Genomic DNA, 14,585 nt, shown 5'->3' with positions numbered 1-14,585 from the left:
GATCAAGTGTGATTCATCCCAGGAATGCAAGGTTGGTACAATATTTGCAAATCAATAAACGTAATATACAACATAAACAAAATGAAGGACAAAAATCACATGATCATATCAATATATGCTGAAAAAGCATTTGATAAAATCCAGCACCCATTTATGATAAAAACACTCAGCAGAGTGAGAATAGAGGGGGTATACATACCTTAACATAGTAAAAGTCATATACAAGAAACCTACAGCCAACATTATAATCAGCAGGTCAAAACTAAAATCTTTCTCCTTAAAATCAGGAACATGACAAGGGTGTCTTCTTGCACCACTGTTATTCAACATAGTACTGGAAGTTCCAGCCACAGTGATCAGACAAGAAAAAGAAAGAAAAGGCATCCAAATAGGAAAGGAGGAAGTAAAACCTTCATTATTCACAGATGACATGATAGTCTACATAGAAAACCCTATAGTCTCCACTACAAAACTGCTCAATCAAATAAGTGAATTTGGCAAAATAGCAGGATACAAAGTCAATATTCAGAAATTGATGGCATTTTTGTATACCAACAATGAAATATCAGAAAGAGAAATTGAGGGAAAAAATCTTCATAATTACTTTGATTTTCTGAAGCTTGTTCTTGAATAAATTTCTTAGGAAGCCTTCATGGGAGCAATATTTCCTGAGTTCTTTCATATTATAATGTGTTCTTTATACTTTGCAGTCAATTTTACTAAAGATATAAAATCCTTGGTTCACATTTGTTTTCCTTCAATATCTTAAATATAATTCTAGTTTTCCTGGCATTAAGCATTGCAGTTGAAAAAGTCTAATTTATATATTTTTTACTCTTATGGATAACATTGGATTTTTTTAAAAAATTGGGGGGGAACCCTGGTTGGTGTGGCTCAGTGGATTGAGTGCTGGCCTCTGAACCAAAGGGTCACTGGTTCGATTCCCAGTCAGGGCACATGCCTTTGTTGCAGACCAGATCCCCAAGAAGGAATGCGGGAGAGGCAACCACATGTTGATGTTTCTCTCCCTCTCTTACCACCTCCTTTCCCCTCTTTTTATAAAAAATAAATAAGTAAATAAATAAATAAATAAATAAATTGGAGGGAAAATAATTTTCAACTTACAGAAAAGTTACATCAATCATACAGAGATTTCTTACATATCATTCACTTAGCTTCCTCAGATGTTAATATCTTACATAACATAATATACTTAAAGAAACCAGAAAATTGACACAGATACAATACTACTAACTCATCTAAAGTCTTTATTTGAATTATGTTGCTTACCCTCTAATGCTTTTTTTCTGGTCCAGGATCTAATTAAGAATCACACATTGCATTTAGTTGTCTGATCTCCTCTGTCTTTTCTAATCTAGGATTGTTCATCACTATTTTTTTTTTTCATGACCTTGATACTTTTGAATAAAAATGGTTAGCTATTTTTAGAATGTCCTTCAATTTGGATTTGCCAAATGTTTTCTCAACTTAAACTGATATTATACATTTTTGGTAAGAATAACAAAGAAGTGATGTTGTGTTCTTCTTCATGTATCATATCAGGGATAAGTGTTGTTGATATGTCTTGTTACTGGTGTCATTCACTTTGATCGTTCAATTCAGGTAGTTTATCAGATTTTCCATCATAGTTACTAAATTCTCCTTTTTAACAAATGGGCACCATTTTTTCTTTCAGTAATTTTGTGTGAGTTTTGACCTTGATAGTTTTGTGTTACTAAGTTTATACTGCCTAGAGTCCATGTATGCCTATATTTTAGATCAACCTGTTGAAATATTATTTATATACCATAAGATGCACCATTTAAAATATACAGTTAGACCAGTTTTGCCAAACATGTACATCTATGTCCTATTCTTTTTATTCAGTCATGGCTCTGGTTATGTATGTAAGAAAGCACCTAAAATTAAGTATCTTAAAATTATTTTTCTCATATTTTCATCATATATATAAATATATAACATTGTTTGATAAATATATAACATTGTTTTATGCATTAAAAAAAAAGAAACTTTTTTTCCCTTAGGATATTTATTCACCTTCAGCTAGAGAATGAGTGAAAATAATGCATGATTATAGTACTGGTCTGAAATGACTCAAGGCTTCATAAGGGAAAACATCACCATGATAAATGATATAGAGGAAAGTCTTTGACAAAACAGAGGGAATTAGAGTGATGGTGGGAATGAGTCGGGAAGTTATTCTTGGCAGGCCAAAAGTGGGAACAGGGGTCAAGCTGGGAATAACAATGTATTCTCCGGGAAAGTGTATCCCAGGTGGGGAACGTTTGAGATGAAATTGGAGCGATTGATTGGGGCTCAGTGGCTTATGGCATTGAATGCTGGGCTCAGAGGGTGCATTGATCTAATAGGCAAGAGGAAGGCACTGTAAATTTACATAGGAGATGGCAAGATGAGAGTGATGTTTGAGAAATATAATTGTCTGGATTGTTAAAGAAGCCAGTCAAGATGACACATTTAGGGCATAGACTCCTGCGGTAGGTTGAAAATGGCCCCCCAAAGATGTCCAGTGTTCTAATCCCTGAAACCTGTGAGTTACCCTGTATGGCAAAAATGTAAACAAGTTAAAGACCTTAACAGGGGAGAATATCCTGGGTTACCTGAGTGGGCCCAACATAATCACAAGAGTGCTTATAAGAGAGAGGATGGAAATCAGAGTGAATAGTAAGAGACATGACAACAGGAGTAAGAGTTGGGAATGCTGCAAGGAAGGGACCACAAACCACAGGCTGCAGGTAGCTGCTAGAAACTGGAAAAGGCAAAGAAATAGGAGCCTCCAGAAGGAATGCAGCCCTTCTAACACTTTTATTTCAGACTTTTTGACTTTCAGAACTATTAGAGAAAAAAAATTATATTATTTTAACCTACAAAATTTTTGGTAATTTGGTTCAATGATCATAGGAAACAGATACAACTGCTTCTGAGAGACAGAAAAAAATGAATGTATGCACATTACTATACCAGAGTTTTAAAAACTAATATCAGGGCCTTTACAGACCCATTAAAATTCATCTATGATCCTTCTAGGGGGTGTTTGGCTCCCAGGTTAATAGGTCTGGAATTCACAAGTTATTTTAATACTTCATACACAGAATGAAAAGGTTGAGGGCTGCGCCTGTGAAGTAGGAGAAGATTGTGTAAATGTAAGAGATACTCAGGTAGAAGGCTAAATATGCAGCGGAAGGACAGAGATACATAAAAGGTGACTTTAAGATTGTAAACCTGGGAGACCAGGCATAAAGATATGCTTACAAGAAGTGGAGAGGGTGTGAAGACAAGAAGATTTGCTAGGAAAAGGTAGGGGGTAAAGCCCGTGTTATAGAACCTGCCATGTGGGGCCAGAATCAAATTTCCCAGTTCGTGCCAAGATTTAGGATCTCCAAAGGGAACACCTGTGTGTGCAGAAAACCCAGATGCCAGACTTGGGCTCCAGGGACAGGCCAAGGACAGACTCTCTGGGAACCATTTCCCCAGCCAGGAATTGATGGAGCTGGGGAAGGGATGGGAAATTGATCACCATGGAAGCCACAGCAATGGTATGAGGAAGATGCCCTCAACCTGTAGCCACCAATGCCTCTAATCAAATCTTTGTAAGGAATATGATTGTCTAATCACTACACTGTATACCTGAAACAAATGCAAAATGATAATTGAACACAAGCTATAATTGAAAAAGAAAATTTTTAGCTTTGGCTAGGTAGCTTTGTCGGTAAAAGCATCATCCTATATGCCAAGGTTGTGGGTTCAATCTCAGGTCCGGGCACATACAAGAAGCACCTAATGAATGCATAAGTAGACAACAAATCAGTGTTTCTCTCTCTCTCTCTCTCTGACTTTCCTTTCTCCTTTGTGTTTCCTCTCTTTCTCTAAAAATCAATAAATAAAATAACATTTTAAATAATTAATTAATTTAAAAATATGATGGATTGACTCTTATTAGAGAGTCTACCCAGGACCAATTTTGTCCCTATGAGGAAGGGATTTTAGGAACTCAAGGTCAAGAATTTATAACTCTAAGATTAATAAATTGGTCTTGAGTCAGAGCGCTATTGAGACAGAAAAGTTTGGTTAACTTGTTTTTGATAGGAATAAGGAATCCTGCCCTGGCTAATGTGGCTCAGTGGACTAAATGCCAGCATTCTCTGGTTCAATTCCCAGTCAGGGCACATGCTTGGGTTATGGGACAAATCTCCAGTTGAGGGTGTGTGAGAGGCAACCAATAGATGTGTCTCTTGTTCATCAATGTTCCTCTCCCTCTCTTTCTCCCTCCCTGCTCCTCTCTCTAAAAATAAATAAATAAAATCTTTAGAAAAAGGAATAAAGAATCCTGAATTCATGCCCAAAAGAACAATAGAAGCAAACCAAATAAATGAAATACAGGACAGCCCACTGCCAAAAGGTATAAACAAGGCTGTCCCAAGAAATTATGTGCACCTGGCCTGAACTGATTATGTATAACGAGGTGTATGTCATCATTTGGGGAGACTATAAGAAGGTGTCCCTAAAATATGCAGACAACTTAAGGAAAGAGTCACTCTACATTTTATGAGGGAAACGATAGAGGATTCTGGGGACAAGCGTGGGTTCTGGAATTAGGAAGATCTCAGTTCAGATCAGGGCTACTCCCTATTGCTGTGATATCCCAGGTAAAGTTCCTAATGCCAGGAAGCCCCATTTCCTAATCTTTAGAACTGCAAAAACAATACCTTCTTTTACAAGGATATTGCCCGGTAATAGTCATGAGGTAATTTGTGTGGTGCCTGGCATATAAAGAGTGTTTAATAAATGGTCGTTATTATTGTTGTGATTAGGCAGCTGCTAAGTTGTGTACCCTGGAAATGTGCTATCTAATTTAATTGAATCCTATATCAAATCAAGGGGGTGTTACTCTGAAACTATAGCTTACTCATTTGTATTGTGAAACATCTGAAGTCACTGTTCTGTCAAAAATAAAAGGAGCTGCTTGGGATCTAGAAAAAGTATAGACAAAGAGCAGTAACAAGTACTGTGTGCTTATTATTTGCCATATAGATTGCTACTTGAAAATGTTTATTTACACCTCAGAACAATGCTCTGAGGTCTGAACTACTTTATTATAATCCCTTTTGTACAAATGAGGAAATTCATTTTAGTTTCTGAGGTGCAAAGTGGCTAATAACTGAGGTGCAAAGCAGTTAATAACTTGTCCAAGATTCCACAATTATTGTACTAAGCAGTGAAAAGGAATTAGAAACCCAAGCTCACTAACTCTGGGGTCTGCAGGTTCAACTCCACACTCAGCTCTCTCAAAAAAGGGGACGGTTTCCAGATGGAGCCAAGACTAAGGGAGACAATGTTCTGTTTCTTCCATGGATAGATCTCCACAGTGGAAATAGGTACATAAATCACATAACTTTCTGAACCCCCTCCCGGACAAAGTGATCAGTTGGGGGTGCTAGACTACTGGTTGAAGAAGGATTCTGGTTACTGGGATAGCTGTGCAAATGAGCAAGGTCAATGCCAAGAGTGATCTGAAGGACAGAAGCAGGGGGTGAAAGTCAGATTGCGAACCAGGGACCATCTAAGGAAATATTTGTCCCAAAGCAGGTGAATTGAAAGGTGAAACCAGTTTGAAGAAAAGGAGACATGAAAAAGACCCAACAAGATGCAGTTGTCAGAGGAGGATCTGGAGCCTGGAGAAAGAATCCATGAGTGTGGAACGTGAAGTAAAGAATTTCTTGAAGCAAACCATCCTGTGGATGGAAAGAGCAGTTTTTAAGACAGCGAATCTCTTCTGTTCTACTCCATATTTGCCAAGCTTGCAAGAGTAACTTGGCTTCTGTAAAGACTTTACTACTGAAGATGTTTATGTTAATCAGCCAAGAGGAGTAACATATTATTTTTCAAGTTATAAGTTAATAAACAGGCATCTCATTTATTAGTCAGCATCCCGTGATTTGGTAACTGACTCAGTCCTCCAGGGCTTAGTCACATTTGGATTATGCAATAAAATTAGATTATACAGCTGTGAAGCTGAAGATAACATTCTGGGTCTCACTCAATTCCATTCAATGAACATCTTCCTTTCATAGGAGAGTTACTCAACCTCTTTAACATCTTTTTAGGAGCAAGAAGTTTCAGAAATTCTATGTTCTCAGCTCAATCATTCGTACATTTACCAAGTTTTCCAACAGTCTATGTGGTTCTTAATTGGATTAAGATCATTTTGAAAGTCCAAGCTGCTTTTATTGAGCTTCAGGTCCCCAGGACCTACCACAATGCCAATCACTTATATATTCAAAAAATGTTTGCTGAACTACACCAAATCAATGTGGAGAAGAACAATACATCATACTATAGACAATACAGGCAATATGTACAATATGTTTTCAGATAGTGGATTAGACCACTTTTAAGATACCACTTTACTGTCCATAGTATTTGACCTTCTTTTTCTTAGATAAGTCCTTTTAGCATTTCATATAATAAGGGCTTGGTGATGATGAACTTCTTTAACTTGACCTTATCTGGGAAGCACTTTATCTGCCCTTCCATTCTAAATGATAGCCTTGCTGGATAGAGTAATCTCAGATGTAGGTCCTTGCCTTTCATGAGTTTGAATATTTCTTTCCAGCCCCTTCTTGCCTGTGAGTTTTCTTTTGAGAAATCAGCTGATAGTCTTATGGGAACTCCTTTGTAGGTTATTCTCTCCTTTTCTCTTGCTGCTTTTAAGATTCTCTCATCTTTAATCTTGGGTAACTTAATTATGATGTATCTTGGTGTGTTTCTTCTTGGATCCAACTTCTTTGGGACTCTCTGGTCTTCCTGGGCTTGCATGTCTAGTTCCTTCAACAGATTGGGGAAGTCTTCCTTCATTACTTGTTCAAATAAGTTTTCATTTTCTTGCTCTTTCTCTTTTCCTTCCAGCACCCCTATATTCAGATGTCAGAATGTTTAAAGTTGTCCCAGAGGTTCCTCAGCCTCTCCTCATTTTTTTCAAACTCTTGTTTCTTCATTCTGTTCCAGTAAATTAAAATGACAACAAACTCACAACTATCAACAACTGAACCTAAAAAACAAAAGCAAAAACTAAGCAAACAACTAGAACAGAAACAGAATCACAGAAATGGAGATTACATGGAGGGTTATCACTGGGGAGGGGGAGGAGGAAAATGGGGGAAAAAGGTACAGGGAGTAAGAAACATAATTGGTAGGTACAAAATAGACAAGGGATATCAAGAATAGTATAGGAAATGGAGAAGCCAAAGAAGTTATATGTACAACCAATGGACATGAACTACTGGGGCTGGGGGGAGGGGGGATGCTGGAGGGTAAGAAGGTACAGGGCAGAGGGGGATAATGGGGAGAAAAAATTGGGACAACTGTAATAGCATAATCAATAAATATACTTAAAAACAAACAAACAAACAAAAGATACCATTTTATTTTCTCGATGTACCAAATATAATAGATATTTTAAAATTACAGATTAAATGCTCATTTGATAAATGTAATTAACAGCCAATTTGTTTCAAAGTGATTTTAATGTTTGATTTTCATGTCCTTTAATAGCATACCAAATTTCAACAGTCAAAACCCTTTGCTATCATAGAGCAAACAAAAACAAAAGTGACCTTGCTTCATTTAGTCAACACACTTCCCCTTAAACAAATTCTCTCTGTACAAACACTTGGGTAAACAGATGTTTTTCATCTTTGTACCCAGAAGATCAATGAATCAGTGAACTCAGACCATAGAGGACATGAAAGTCATGAAGTCAAAAGCCCCCTCAGCAAGCACACATTAACCATGACTATGTTTCATTCAGATCGTTCAGTCAAACTGGGGCTGATTTCACATTTTTTCTCTGCTGCCGAAGAAGGCCGTGAAATGACAGAGGCAAGAGTGGAGTGATGCAGCTGAAAGCCAAGGAATGTAAAGTGTTGCTAGCAAACATCAGAAACTCAAAAGAGGCCAGGAAGGAGTCTTCTCTAAAGACTTCAGAGTCATCCTCATCAAGATAGTCACATCAGTGTGCTTGAAAGAAACAAAACACACTTACCAATTTTTAACTGACAAGTGAAAGTGGAGATCTCTAGAGAAACTACCAGTAAGTAAGTTTAACACGTACAGGCTTGTACCTGGATTTTAAAATAAGGAAAGCTAACACTATGATGGCAACAAATGTACTCAGGTCAAAAACCTATTTCCTAGCAACTCTATCCTTAAGTGAAGGCAAACGGTCTTATAAGCTGTTTTTCAAAGAAGAAATGCTTCAGCAGTCATTTAAAAAAAGGGGAAAAAAATCTTGATGTGAAATAACAATTCCTTTAATTCTTTATAGGGTCAAGGACTTAAACATTGCCTATAAAATGGAATACAAAAATGAGGAAAATTCATTATAATTCACTGCAAATTTATCTAATTTAAAATACCTCTCAGACTCGCATTCTTGTAATAATGCAAAGTGCTAAACATGAAGTTCACATTACAATGTTTCCTAACTCCTACTTTTGATTAAACAACATAGTCACACAAAAGATCCAGGTGTGTACCAGGTATCTGGTACTTAATTGTTCCCTTCCTATTTCCTTTTGAAAAAAGAGAACTGTCTACCCTGGCTGGTGTGGCTCAGTGGATTGAGAGCCAGCCTGTGAACCAGAGGGTTGCTGATTTGATTCTCTGTGTAGGGCACATGCCTGGGTTGCAGGCCAGGTCCCCATCAGGGGTTGTGCGAGATGCAACCACATGTTGATGTTTCTCTCCCTTTCTTTCTCTGTCCCTTCCACTCTCTAAAAATAAATAAATAAATAAAATCTTTAAAAAAAAAAGAGAGAACTGTGAGCATGTTTCTCATTTCCTTGGAAATATTATTAACCCTCTCTGAATCTCAGCTTCCTAGGAAAGATAATAATGCCACCTCATTCAGTCATTGTAAGGGAAAAAATTATAACAGATATAAATAGCTAAAATTAAGTTGTTGCTTAGTAGGAAGTAATTAGCATTATTTTTAGAGTGGTTTGCTATATGTGTATAGTGCACATCTGAACTTATAACTTTTACAATATTTATCAAAATCCAAATCTAAATAGACCAACTGTGCTCAAATCTTGTTGATGTTATACGCGGAACCTCAAAGGGAGGTAGGGAAATTTATTCTTATGTATTTTTAATACATGAGTTTGTTCAAAGTATCAGCTTTGGGATTTTAATAGTAAAATAGAGTTATCCCTCTAAATTTTTTTTCCCCCCTGGCTGGTGTGGCTCAGTGGATTGAGTGCCAGTTTACAAACCAAAAGGTCGCCAGTTCGAGTCTCAGTCAGGGCACATGCCTGGGTTGTAGGCCAAGTCCTCAGGTGGGGGCGTGTGAGAGGCAACCAATCAATGTATCTCTCACACACTGATGTTTCTCTCCCTGTCTTCCTCCCTTCCCCCATCTAAAAGTAAATAAATAAAATCTTTAAAAAAATTTTTATCTGTTGTTTATGTGATCATTAATTCATTGTTTACTTTAATCAATTCAACTGACAAACCCACTCAGCTATGTGGGGATTTGATCAATTATTCAGAAATTAGTTTTCAAGGAAGCTCTATGTGAGTAGCTACCATTTTAGTTTCCAAATGGAGTTTTGAAAGTGTACTTCCATTGATAAATATATCATTTCAAAAAACCTTTTAACTCATTACCAAGGATAAAGGTTTTGCTACTACTGTCATATTATGCAGTGAGTTTCTAGATAGTGGTTTGTTTGAAAACATATGGCCCTGACTGGGTAGCTCAGTTGGTTACAGCATCATCATCCTGATACACCCGGTTGTGAGTTTGATCCCCAGTCAGGGCATATACAGTATCCAACCAATAAATGTGTGAATGAGTGGAACAGCAAATCAATGTCTCTCTCTCTCTTTCTCTCTTTCTCTTACCCCCTTCCTCTTTCTCTAAAATCAATAAAAGAAAATTCTCATAAAGCTAAATCAATAAATAATATATGATTTTTGTTTCAAAATTTTTAGAGTTGATTATAATACATTTTTCACCAACTAATAAGTTAGTATTTAAAAATTTAATAATAAGACCTTTAGTGGATTCACAGATAAGAGGAACTTACCTTGCATCTGTGCCTTGTGTCTCATGGGAAGTCGACGGAGAGTTCCAGGATGTTCTTTAGGTTAAGATGCCATGTTTTCTCTAAAAATAAATTAAAGACCACTTTTTATTTTGTCCTTTACTGACAAATGAATTAGTGACCATTGTTGTCTTTACCTATTGTGCTACAACAAATATAAAGTTAGGAAAAGAGGGCCACCTTGAAAAGAGCTCTAAAAACAGATTCTTGTATGCTCTGTGCTTGATAGAGCAGTTGGAGTTGTGACTTGTGGGCTCTCTCTCTTTCTCTGCCATCTGAGGACCCAGTGAGAAAGCAGCAGTCTGCAAGCCAGGACAAAAGCCCTTATGCTGGTACCCTGATTTTAGACTTCCCAGCCTCTAGAAACATAGAAATAAATTTCTATTGTATTAGCCAAAAACAAAAGAGAACAAAAGACATGTGATTTGTGGGGTAGCTTTTGAAGGAAAAGATCTAGCACTTTTGTTCACGTGACTGACAATATAACCACTGAAAGAATCACCCTGGCTGGTGTGGCTCTGTGGACTGAGTGTCAGCCTGTGAACCAAAAGGTCGCCAGTTCGATTCCCAGTCAGGGCATATGCCTGGGTTGCAGGCCAGGTCCCCAGTGGGGGGCACACAGGAGGCAACCACACAATGATGTTTCTCTCCTTCTCTTTCTCTCTCCCTTTCCCTCTAAAATAAATAAATAAAATCTTTAAAAAAAAAAAAGGATAATGGTTACTTGCCAGAATAAGCAGGAAGTTCCAGATTCTCAGGACTCTATGGAGAGCATGTGGGACTATTTTACAGCAATCAGTGGATGTTTGGGACTTTCCATGTTAGAGCTCAAAAAGCAAACAACAGACTCTTACCTCAGTTGCTGTGATAGTTGGGGCACCTTCAATGCCTTCCTCAGGATTGTGTCCATCATCCTTGTTAGTGGGATGAAGCATGGACCGCCAGGGGAATGGACGTCCTAAATTTTTAGTCCACAATAAATGTGTGGGTCATAACACTCCTCACACTGATCATCAACCTGAAGAATAATTTAGCCTTCTGAAATATGAAAGTTGCTGTTATGTAATACAATACCAACTGCTTTATACACAGTTGTTACTAATGCATTATCAGCAGAGCACGTACTTTTTGGTTTTTCTGCAGTTCCAGAGATGAATTTGCACAAGATCACTCCCAGTTTGCATGATCAGCTGACTGATTTGGAAAACGCATATGGCGGGGACTGTGAAGTCTGTCCAGGCTGAGTGTCATTTGAGGGATCAAGCCCTTGGCCTCTCCTCTGCCTCACTCTCACAGAGACCTGCAATTCTACCACAGAAACCTTTTCCCAGTTATAGTGAATTACAGTGTATTCATTATGTGAAATAGCATACTCATAAAGGAACTAGGAAAGGTCAAATAAAAATCAATCCATATGCCAAAATCTCTTTTCAGTTTGTGACAAAATGAATTTCTCCATTTTGCCTGAGCAACGGTAGAGGATACAGTGGATCCAGAGTCCAAAGGTTTTGATTTGAATCCTCATTCTCCTATAAACTGCATGATTTTGGACAGGTCACTGCTCTTGCCTGCGCTTCAGTTTTCTCTGCTGTAAAGTGAGAGTTCTTTTCACTCCGTAACACCACACCTATTTGTTCAAAGATTGTGCGCCATGGACACACCAGTTACTAGGTATCTAACAGTCAGCATAGTTTCTAACCCCCTAGGCCTTCCCAGTGAGAGAGAGCCAAGTAATAAGAAATTGCAATTTATATCTGCCCCTTTTACTTTACTACACTGTTTTGAGATAAAATAATTTATGTAAAAAAAATGAAATAGTTTATCTTTGATAAATTGTAAAGACCTACCAGAACAGGCTTTTAACATTCTGCCCATACTTGATTCTCCATAAATATTTATTCAATTATACTTCTGTGATAATTTTATTGTGACATGATCTTTGTGTTTGGTAAAGACAGATTTACAGATTTCCTTAAATCATGAAAATGGAATACTGTAGATTAAGATAAGGTGACAAGTCCTGGCAGGGTACCTCTGTTGGTTAGAACATCATCATCCTGATAGGCCAAGGTTGTGGGTTTGATCCCTGGTCAGGGCACATAAAAGAAGCAACCAATGAGTGCATAAATAAGTGAAACAACAAATCAATGTCTGTCTGGCTGTCTGTCTCCCCTCTTTATCCTCTCTCTCTAAACTTAAAAAATAAAGGTGACATTTCTGAAGCACCTTGATGTGCCCCTGTACCTTCTCTTACCCTTTCCCAAAGGTTTACCTGCCTCTCTCAACCTCTAAGATACAGCATTCCTTACCTTACTCCTGAAGCCCCTGATCAGGAAGAGGTCATCTCAGTACGCAGGGGGAAAGGATAAACTGGAGCCTCTCTTATGCACATTGCTGCTAAATTTTGTTTAAGCTGAATATTTAAAAGTTTATTTCTTGGGTCATGTAAAAATGCCCCTGGATTACGGTGCCTGGGTAAAAATGGCTACATCAGAGTGTCATGTAACAGAGAGGACTTCTGAAGAGGAAGGGCCCTGGGAACATTCAAATGTCATAGCACCTATAAAGAGATAGACACATTCCACTGCATTAACATTAGAAGTAATTTTGAAAACCATTTTCAAGTTTATTTTACTTTGAGACATTTTCAAAGCTTTTCATATCATGAAAAAAAGTTTTGAGAAAGCTTATTTATTTGCATGACAAATGTTTACTGTATTAAGCCTTTTAGTCCATGCCAAGAAATATAAAACATAGTTATTATTTTTGAAGCATTTATAACCTATTTAGGGAGAAAAATACATGTGTGCACACACAAATCAAGAAACCGTATGCTTAATGGTTCGGTGAGAAATTCATACCATAAGGGTATAGGCATTTGATTGTGGAAGATTTCACTGTACAGGGGAATTGTGATCGAAGCATTCATGAATGATTTGAAAAGTTGGTTTGGCCTTCAAAAGATGAGGTGAGTCAGAAGAAAAAAAAGATGAGGTGAATAAGGGGGAAAAAAGATAAGGGAAGTAGGATTTGGGTGGGAAGAGAGGCAGAGGCAGCGCATCCCGGGTGAAAAGATACCACAAGCAAGGACTTGGAGGCAGAAATGAGCAGGGCACTTTGCGGGACCAATAAGGCCCCTTCCTGGTGAAATGGAATACGTCTTGTTGGGAGGATTGACATCAATATTTGGGCAGATATGGGAAGAGCCAGATTTGTGGAAGACCTTGAATATCAGTCTAGGACTTCAGACTTTGCCTTTCAGAAAATGGGTAATCACTGAGTTTTAGGAAAGAAAATGTTGTAACTAAATCAAGGATTCCTCTCTTAAGGGCAGACAGAATGAATCTACGAACAACAGAGGGAAGCAGAACACTCATTTTTCTTTTATTTTTCAATTTTTCTTTATTAGAAAAGGTATAAAGGTAAATGCAAGGTATCTCAATCTAATTCCAAAAAATAAGTAGGACTAAATATCAAATGCCTGGAAATAAACTTCAGAGTTTGCAAGACTCAATGGAAAAAATATATAACTTTACTCAAGAACTTAATAATGACTTGAAAAGTGGAGAGGTAAGAATTGTATTTCTGAATGGGAAAATTCAATATTATAACTTTATCCATGAAGTTAATATTTTTTATCAATTATAATTTGGAGGAGATGGATCTTAAAAAATGATTCTATAGTTCACCTAGATAATAAATATTTGAAAATAATAATGAGAAGGATCTACCAGAAAGACATCAAGAAGTATAGCAAGACTAATTAAAATCACAATTTTACTTCTGGGAATTTCTTATACAGAAATGATGAAATTTCATATCAAATAGTGTTGGAAAACTTGTCAAACTATTTGGGAAAAAATATTAGAGTTCTACATTATGCATCATAATATATTCTAGAAAAACTAAAAACTTAAGTGTAAAATAAAATCATGAAAATAAATAAAATATATGACAAACTTTAACATTTTTGTAATTTGAGGATAGAGCAGATCTTTCTTAGCATGAATAGTTAGTTGGAAACCTTACAGGAAATGTTTATGAACTTAAGTACATAAACTTTCTAAACTTTTATGTAATAGTCAAACATCACCATTTTAAGTGAAAGAAATGATTTAGTGGAAAATCATATGCTACATATAACAGATAAAATATTTACATTTTTACATCTTTATATTGTAAAGAATGACAAAAAAAATAAATAAAATATTGAATATAGATGAAATGTAGGTAGAGGACAGAAATAAAAAAATTATAGAAAAATAGATGGAAATAGCTAACACATGAAAGATGTTCAGCCTCACATTAACCAAAGAAATGCATAATAAAACAATACTTTTTTTAACTGTTAGATTGGGAAAGGTTTGAAAGATTTACATTAACCAATATTTAAAAGAATGGGAGAAATAGGTACTTTTAAAACATTTTATATATATAATT

This window comes from Pteronotus mesoamericanus, unplaced genomic scaffold, assembly GCF_021234165.1.
Source record: "Pteronotus mesoamericanus isolate MK-2021 breed Mesoamerican mustached bat unplaced genomic scaffold, CSHL_Meso_final contig_164, whole genome shotgun sequence".
Taxonomy (NCBI): domain Eukaryota; kingdom Metazoa; phylum Chordata; class Mammalia; order Chiroptera; family Mormoopidae; genus Pteronotus; species Pteronotus mesoamericanus.
This window is presented reverse-complemented; position numbering follows the sequence as displayed.